The following is a 10100-nucleotide window of genomic DNA, read 5'->3' on the forward strand; positions in this document are numbered from 1 at the left end:
TAATTGACTAGTGCTCACCAGGTAAAGGCCTGCACGAGCATTGAAACCTTTTAAATGATCCTGTTTAAGAACCTATTATACCCCAGCATGACAGCCAACATTCATAAACTTAGGGCTTCTTAGAGAATTGTCCAAGATACCATAATCCACTGAATTTTTATCAGTAAAACTGATCAACAAAATTTTACTCTGTATCAATCTCAGCAGCACAAACTATTTACAAAATCGTAGCCTGCTATGACCAACCCACCACAACCAGATGTGCTGACACAAATAAAGTGTGCCTTTGAAAAACAGAGGGGGGAATGTGTGGTGAGACCCTGCAGAGTAGAGTGGCCGAAGCTCTGTATACTTTAAACCCTCTAACAATATTGCAAAATTCCCAAAAAACCCTGTCATCTTAAATATTTTCTTGTCATTACAGTCCTCTAGTGACATCCAGTTACCTAAACCTAAGGTATTGGTATGGGACCTAATTACTAACAAATGGGAAGGCCCTTTGGGACCTTATCACTTGGGGGAGCAGATATGCATATATTTCCACAGATGCTGGTATTTGATGGGGACCTGTTCAGTATGTGCAACCTGCTTTTCTCTCTGCTCAGGAACACCGCCAGCAATGCCTCCCTGACAGCCTGTCCAAGTTTAAAAAAAAAAAAAAAAAAAAACCAAAAAAAAAACGTGTTCCAATTCCCATCTGAGTAGGAGTTGCCTTGGGGCAGTTTTCCTTATCTGTTGTTAATGGCCCCATCAATGCCTGAGAGATAACACCGTCCAGGAGGAGGAGGTGATTAAGGACACACCTGGTGACTCATAATGACCCATCGTGAGATGCTCTGCCCAAGGGGAGGAGCTAGGCATTCCCACCTGGATAAAACTGGAGATTTCTACACAGAGGGGAGCCTTTCCACAGGTTCTCTGAGAAGACACAGCAACTACATCTGCCATCCCAAGAGGACTGCAGCTACTCCAATTCGGACTGCTACCAGCACGCTGGCCAGGTTGTATTCTGACTTTGTCAGTAGCCTTTCCCTTTGTATTATTGCATGTATTTTTGTCCTTTTCCCAATAAATTGTATTTCTGACTTGGAGTCTCTCACTGGTTTTGCTTTCAAACCAGGACACAGCCCTATCTTGGTGTGAAAGGACAGGTGTCTGCTAAGGAAGGCAGGAGCCTCCCCTGAAATGGAAAATGTAAGCCCCCTCCCTCCAAATTGTTATTATTTTGAAATTAAGGGGCTCTCAGGCAAAGATATGGGAATAGGAACAACAGTTCTTTATTAGGGAAAAAAAATAAGTAAATAAATAAATAAATGATGCAGTAATACAAAACAACACTGACAGAGTCAGATTACCACCTGACAGACTGTGGGTCAGGGCGTTGGTAGCAGTCCAATTGAAATGGTGGCTGCAGTGCTCCTGCAGAGACAGATGTGGTTCTGTTGAACCAGTGATCCTGTAGAAGTCATTAGAAGGGTGGAGTTTTCTCTGAAGGTCTGGAAGGGGTGTAGATAGGCCTGGTCTCCCTCTGGGAATCCAGTGGCAAAGATAGTTGCTCCTCTGGGAATCCATTGGGAAAAAGCTGCCTGTGGAGTTTCAAATCTCCAATTATATCCAGGTAGGAATGCTTGGCCCCTCCCCCTGGGCAGAGTATCTCCCAATGGGACGATGTAATTGTATGAGTCACGAAGTTACACTCAATGGCCCATTAACAGAAGATATTTCCTGGAGGGAGGATTGGTTGTGGAAGAGACAAAGAAAACTACAACTGCACCACAGATAGGAACAGAATACACACACCCATTTCCAGCCTAAGACAGGGCCCTCAGCAGATGCCATAGAACAGTAACCAGACAACCCTCTGAATCCAGCCAGATGGAAATCTGAGACCTTTAGAATGACAACTCATGTGTGACTTCACCTGGACCTCAAGAGTTGAATATTTTAAGGACATAACTAGCAAAAAGAAATGCTACCTCTGATGGTTTTAAATGTTACCTCTGATAGTTTTTAAACTGGTTTGTTTGTAACCAGCATTCAAGTTGTAAGGTGTAAATTTTAAGTAATTAGTCTGCAGCATGCCACCCAGTAAAACTGTGCCTTTGATATCTCCTGGACATAACAGTAAAAATTTTGATGGGACACACCAATAATTAGAAAGATTAGGCTTGTGGAACTTAGTGAAGAATTTCATTCTCCTTGTACCGTGCTTGTTGTCCTTCTTGCAAGGGGTCCCACAGAGGGATGATAAACACGGGGTTTATATTTTAAAACAGAAAGGGGAAACTATGATGGCAAAACAGCTGGTCTGTGAGCCTGAAAGGAGGAGGGGTTTAGCTACAGAAAGAAGATGTCAGCCAGCCCCTGATGGTGAATGTTAGCAGGTAGCTATTGGCCAGGTGAACTGGGTGGTTAGCATTCATAGCCAGTCCGGTTCAAACACAGAGTCTTTTGAACAGGGTATGTAAGAGCTGTGCATGCCATGGAAGCTCTCTCTGCTACATGAAACCCCAATGTTGTGTGGTCTCTCTGGCTCCCATAACCACAACAATACTGTAAGCTCCTAAAGCAGGTTATATTTTGCTGTAGAGGCCTTTAAATTGCATGTTAAAGCCTAATCTTTGCTGAATTCCTTCTATTCATTTATAATTTTCTTTTAATAATATACAAGTCAAAATAAGATAAAACAAAACCTCAAACCAAAAAAATCCAAACACATACCTTCATTTCCTTAGAGCCGCAGTGCTACTTTGCTTGTAAAGTAAGTAAGGTCAAGAGCCTTCTGATGCTCAGCAGGTGTAACACCACTAATTACGTGGGAGTTATGTGATATGAGCAGGGGAACAATGCAATGCCAAAACAAACCTGTTTCAGGCTTGATTTTATTCTTGAATAAATTTATCCTGCTTTAAAAAAAGAATTACATAGAAATAAAGGACTGAGTGGTTTGTATCTGTAAGTTAGACTTTAAAATACAGAAGTTATAATATTTTAGAAAGAAAAAGCTAGAATCAGTGTGAAAGAGGGCTTTGCCTCATTTTCACTTAGAAAATACATGGGACATACATGACATGTTGCTTTTCTTAATTTAGAGGTAGCACAAAACACAATGCCCACTTCTTATAAACCATTTGGAAATTGTGAAGAAGAAATTCCATTCAGAGACTAACCAGTTTATTTTCAGTTGTTTTGATTTAAAGAAAAAATACAAAATAATTGTCCTCGAGGACATATTTGTTTTCCATAACATAATACTTCATCATTGAAAATGACTTTTCATTTAGGAACAGCCAACCTCTGCAATTCACATGGACAGTGGCGAGTGAGGATATCTCAGAACTGGTATAGAACACAAGATTCTGGGAAGAGACATGCAGAAAGGGAGTGGGGTAGAAATCAAGCCATTAAAGGTTTCTCATAAAGTAACAACTTCAGACGCTTTAAAGTGTCCCTTTCTCTTCATTTATAACTAGAACTGAGTACTTTGTGTAACTTCCTGCTGCTGCCAATACTTGTAGTAAGTGAAGAGACGTGAGACTGCAGTGATTTTAATTTCATAAAACTTCATTAATAATTTAAATTACAACAAAGACATTCATGTCCAGCCTCATTGTGTTCCCAGAGGCAAGAACTCTCAAGCCTTGAATACTTAATCCCATTTTGGCTCCTTTCACTTCATAAGACCCTCAGAACCGAATATTTTGCATTGGAAATTAGTCACCTACTAAAACAGTGGAATTAAAGTAATTTTTGTATGATTTGGATATTCTACAAACAACAAATAAAAACAAACAAACCCAAAAACTTCAAACAAAAACCAAAAACAAACAAACCTCTCAAACCAATTTTCTTCAGTTGGAGAAAAGCATAATTATTAATTTTTCCTATATCGTTCAGCTTCAGGGTTTGGGGATGAGGGATACTTTCTCTGTCCCTGGTTTTAGCAATCTTACTGCTTTTGATTTACTGCCCTCTTCTGCTTGATGATGTGAATTATCCAATGGTTAATTATGCTCAGTTAGCTGTCACTGGATAATAACATTTCCCACTAACTACTCAGAAAGAAGATAGCCTTATGCAGAAAGAAGGAAGCCAGAAAAAAAAATCACATTATGGGGGGTGGTGATCAATGAACTCCAATGGGCCTCAGTAATTTAATTATATTTTAGAGATAGAAAGACAAAATACAATTTTTATACATATTACTGTCTCTCCTCTTCACTTCTCTATATTTCCTTCTTTAATTGGTTTGCATACCACAGTCAATGCTGGACTGAGAAGAAAATGCACAGGCAGCTGAACTTCCTGAGATGAAACACAACTACAACAATTTAAACGCTTTTCCTAGGGCACAAGCAGAGCTTATGCATATATTTTCAAAGATCTCTAAGTCATGAGGGGTTTTAATTTTAAAGGGAAACTAATTATCACTAAAAAAAGCAAGATTTTTAGGTAATGAAGAGACTGGATCTGCACATGAAATCTTATACAAATAATTAACTGACCACACAAGGAAGAGTTTTCTACTGCTCAGAAGTTTCCCATTTGTTATACAGGAGCTGTTGAGCATTAATCAAAATCAGCATTTCAGAGCTTGCTAAAGCCATCCTTTCAGTTGGGTAAAATATCAAGAAGAAGCGGTAACATCTGCAGATACAGAAATGCCCCATCCTGCTACAAGGGGAGTTGGGGAGGATTCTTTCTGATAGATTTCTTGGACAACATAAAACACAAACACGGCAATATTATATCTGAGAACTGTTTCTTGATAAATAAAGGTAAGTGTTCCTACAATAGGGAGATAGAAAAGGGAGTAGAGAGAGTAAAAGAGAGAAGGAGAGAGAAACAGAAGACAAGGACAGAATGTTACCACTGTACCTTGTATGAGAAATGATACTTACTTCCAAAAAAATTAAAAGGTTTATTAAAACCTTATTAAAAAAACAACAGAAGACCGAATAGAGAAAATATTACAGTGCTGGGAGCAAAGGATTTTTTTCCATGTGCTCATCCACACAATGGATGTTTTGCTTTTTAACCCTTTAGCCCCTTCCAAAGTCTTGTCAATCGACTCCTTCTTCTCTGTCCAGTGGTGGAGATCACTTTCTTACATCTTGATTGGAGGAGCTGCCATAGGAACAAGCCAACACTCCCAAAAATGCCCTGACTACCCAGGCCATCCTCTGATAACAACACAAGAGGGAGTAAAACATAAATATGGATCTATAAAACTTCTCTTAACATATTCATAATATTTGCCTTTTAATTGTGAGAGTCACCCATTACATTACTCATCTATCACTCTTGGGACACCTCGCCAGTGTCTGCTCAGCAGATGGAGCATGTGTGCAAGAGAGGGGGACCGGAGGAGTTGAACCTCTGGGCGAGACCCCACTCCTTCCAAGAAACGAAAAAAACCAGCAGGGCAAATTGTGTCGCAGTTAAATGCTTTTATGTGCTAAGATTCCTTCCACAGCCTGATTTCCTGGGCATTTTTTGCCAGGTATCTGGGGCTCTGTCCCACCACGAAGAGGGTTTCAGTCAGTCGGTCACTCGCTTGCAGCCAGTTCACAGGAGATTTCTCTGCTCTGTTTGTCTGTCAGGCTAAGTCCCCTCAGAGCTAGGGCTTCTCAACATTTTCCAAAGGGTTTTCCTGTTTAAAGTCTGGAATATCAGTGGTCTCCTTCCCCCTCACATGTCCCAGATGCCTCTTGCATGTGGCAGGTGTTAGCGCTCCCCATGTGTACAGCCCCTTTAGTATTTTTCACCCTGATGCCTTGTGAAGGCTGACCTAGAACAGAGGCTAGACGGAGTTAAAGAATAAAGCAGGTATTTATTAAAAGGCCTCAATAGATACACCTTGGGCAGCATAAGAGACCAACCAGGGCTACACCCCAGGTGAACCCAAAATGGTCACAAAAATGGATGACCAGTCACGGAGTCTCTCACTTTTGTAAGTTCTGGTCCATTAGCATATTGTAGCTAATTGTCCAGTTACAGCTCCAGACCATGAAGTCCCATCCTCCTTGTTTTTCTCCTTTCAATCCATATTCTTTATGCTCTTAGGTCTGAGATCTGGATCTGCTGTCCTTGGTCTCCAGCTAGAGAAGGAATTGTTTTGTCTACCTATTCTGTGAAGAGAGAATTATATGAAGCCCACACCCACACACTAAAGCAGCACAGAATCTGAAAAATATAAAAGCTAAAACCTGAAGCATCAACCCCATGTCAGAAAATGGATCTATAACATATGTTGAGGCATAAATAAAAATTAAATTGGTTTGTCTCAGTAAACCACAAGCAAACCACGCTGTTTCAACAAACCGTTTAATTACCTGTAGTTCAAGCAAGTAGCAGGAATAACTCCAGCATAGAAAACTACAATTTTAGTTCTTTCCCCCCTCTAGTAAAGCTGGAAGAGGCAAAATCTCCTGCAGCATCCCAAATAAAGGAGTAACACCCAGAATGCAGGAGGATCCAATTACCCATGGTGATGCTTGATGCCTATTGCTTGGGAATGGAATTGACTTCCATCAGCCTGCACAGCCTCCATTTTCTGCAGCAGGTGAGCAGGACAAGAAAAGCACACAACCAAGTAATGCCTTTCTAAAGAACGGAATTATCTGTGTCACAGCAGGGGTGGCACTCCACTGAAATGTGCCAACCCATGGACAACACACAAAACGAGCTCCAATGTCCTTTAACATGAAATTCCTTCTGTCCCTGTTTGTCCCCTCATCCTCTATGTGCCTCTGTCCTCTCAGCTCTCCTCTCACTCTTTCCTAACCACCCACAGGGAGAAAACAGCACCTACACTAGGTGATTGCAGCCACAAAAGTTCTGTAGAGCTGCATCATATATTTGCTTATATGCTGCCAAGCATTACACGTAACTTATTTTAGCTACTAATTTCTTCATCCATAACTCAGCTGGAACTGTGTGTTTCTCCCATCTGCCTGGTAAAGCTGAAGTTGGGGTGGCTAATTGGCTCAAAATTTTTGACAGAAAGAGCTCACCAGGTGGGGAAAAAAATCAAGACACATTCTTCACTGGGTTGGAATTCTTTGTCTTTGTTTTGAGTTTTGTGTTTTTTTTCTTTTCCAGAAAAACAGATTTAAAAAAGTAGTATCACAACATCAAAGCCTGTTGCACAGACATAAGAAATCTTGATTAAAGTATTTCCCTCAGATTTTCCAAGTGTTGAGTACCAGCTTGCAGTTTGAATTATGATTTTTAATTGCAATTGTCTTATGTTTTGAAGAAGGAAATGAAAATAAAATTGAAATTCTGTACGTACATCAACACAGGCAAAAAAGTAAACCTGAAATTGTTAGATGGACTTCACCATCTCCAGAATTTATAGCTTTGTGAACAGCTGCCAGCAGCAACAGGCTGTCACCCTTCAGAGAGGTGAACTAGAGGGACTAAGTGGCACTGGAGGGAGGTGAAAATCCTTGCCAGCTGTTTTCACAGATAGCTGCTGACAGCAAAGGAGCAATGTGCAGTTTGGATAAATTCTGGAATCTTAAGCTTTGCTCTGGCCTGTGAGGTGTATTTTCAAGACCAAACCTTTCCTCTGATCTCCTTTAGTCTTGAATTATGTCTATTCTCTGCTGTGGCATTGCTCTCCTTAATGATCCATCTCAAAATTATCTTTTAACATTTTCCATGGTTCATCACAGCTTTTGTGTAGCAACTCAAAAATTCTCTTTTTGAAAGTGAAGGACAGAAAAATTTTAATTTATATGGTATTCAGACTCCATACTAACAAGACTGAATCAACAATGGCCAGACCTCTGCAAATTGCAAAATATCACTGTTGTTACTCTAAGATATTTGTGCTGAAGCCTTTTTTTTTTTTTTTTTTTTTAAATTAAGAAAACCTAAACAATACAAAGGCAAAAAAAGAGGAATCCTGGCATAAAGCAAATGCACAGGCTGTTTTGGGACTCTCACAATTTTTTGAAATTGAAAGGATGAAAAAACCCTACATTTTGGAAACCATAGCTTGTGATTCAATCATTCAGGCAGCTGTTCCAGAGGGCTAACATATTTTGCCATGTACCAGAGCAGTTCCAGAGATAAAGAGCCATTCAGAAAAGCCTACCATTTCAGAAACACTACTGTTAGATGCAGTTAAAATAGCTTATTTTACTAGTAATTTGTGAAAATGAAGAAATAGAAAATTTAAGTGCATACATCCATCACAGCATTTTTAATCTACAAGATAAATACAGACTCTTATCCAACAAAATATCAGTCTAAGATTTTTATTCCAGTAGCTTGGTCTACAAAAATTGCTTTTAATCACATAGGCTTTATCCTTTAAGCAGAAGGCTGTGGTTTGTCTTCTTGAAGCTCAGGAACCTGCTTTTGCCTTTGCATTATTCCAGTTATTCCTAAGTAGGTCCAGGAGCAACAGGCTATATCTTTGTTGGAACACTATTATAATTTGCTTTATGATGGGGGAAGGAGCATGTGTTGCTTTGTGCTGTGGGTAGGAATGTCATAATGCTGTCGTTTCCCTTTCAACATTTTCCAAACTTCTTGAAGAGAAAAGAGTCAGACACACCTTATGCAACACACTTTCTATATAAATAGTACATGATATACCTTATTTGGCTCTGGTTTAGAATCACTGCCATTCTGTGATGGCTGAAATGGGGTCTCAGATGCATGCTCGTGCATGTAGCACATGAGGGTTGGGAGCACAGTGGCATCCAAACCTGTTATTCATAATAAATGTAATTTTTATGAAGCTAATACTGAGAAAGCAAGGCTATTTAGCTGTTTGGATCTTTCTTAGTCCCTAAGAATGCCTGTTCATTTGAACACCTGTTCCACAGCCCTTCACAGGGCTTTTGCTCTCTGTGTGCAAGTGGTTAGAGACATGCTTTGCCATGGCCTAAAGGGCTTGTGATTTGTACCAGTTTGAAAGTTTCTACCAAACTTTCATGTTGTTACACTACCAGTACATGCCACTGCCAAGACAGAGCAACACAGAAAGACCACAGAAAGTTGAATGAGATTTGGGAGGAGCAGAGCCCAGCACAACCAAGGCAGGAGCCAGCCACCACTTATGAAGTACCTATGGCTACTACTTGCAAACAGGTTTTCTTCCCAAAGCAGGAGCCTTAAAATGTTTACTCCTGGATGTTACTGTGCAAGGAGTGGTAGGATCTGAAATATTTATGCAGGGGGAAAATTAGGTCATGCGCAGCCAGATGTCCTATGCTTACAATCACAAATCCAAACTCAGGAGCAAACACGTTGTTATTTTCCCTGTGATCCAATTTTAAAATGCTAACAGGTAGTTTTGTAATATTTTGACTTGATTTTACAACCTTTTGTTTACATTTTAGCATGGAATGTTACAAAGGTATAACTACACACGATAGTTTGGACCAAAAGTAAGGAATCAATGTACATAGCAGGACAACAAAGACATAGAAGGAGTTCATATGGCATGGTTTAGTTAAGTCTACTGCTTCTCTTAGCACATGTATTTAGGACATGCTGAGTGGCTTGACTGGATGCTACTCTCTACAGCAGAGTTGTTAGTCACAGAAGCGTTTCTCTAGGCAACGCAAATCATCTCTTGCAGCACTGAATACTGGCCATAATGGCCAATGTGTGGTGGGACAAACTGCAGAGTTTCTTTTATGTCTTCAAGGAAGAGGATGAGGTTTCACACCGGAATCAGCTGGTTGATTGCCACAAATATTCGCATTAAACTTTCCAAAGGTGTCCACACTGCTTACTGGGGAAAAGAAAAAAAAAAATCTGATTTAGAAGAAACAACAACAAAAGATGTTTAGCAACAGACACCACTCAGCAGATTCGTTTTCTTTGCAAACATTCAAAGCACACTGTGAATTTGACTGCAGGTTACCAGTTAATTGAATTACAGAGTATACACAGCACTGATGTGTAAATCATGCTTATCTGACAGCTTACAGAAACTTACTCTGTTGCCATCACCAATACCTAGTTTCAAGGAATCCCTCATGTTCATCTCATCCACATTGCTCAGGCATAAGTGAATTCCCCTGCATGCTGGACTTCTGCAAATAGTTACATCCTTAACTTTAAGCACAAAG

Source organism: Lonchura striata, chromosome 4 (assembly GCF_046129695.1).
Source record: "Lonchura striata isolate bLonStr1 chromosome 4, bLonStr1.mat, whole genome shotgun sequence".
Lineage (NCBI taxonomy): Eukaryota > Metazoa > Chordata > Aves > Passeriformes > Estrildidae > Lonchura > Lonchura striata.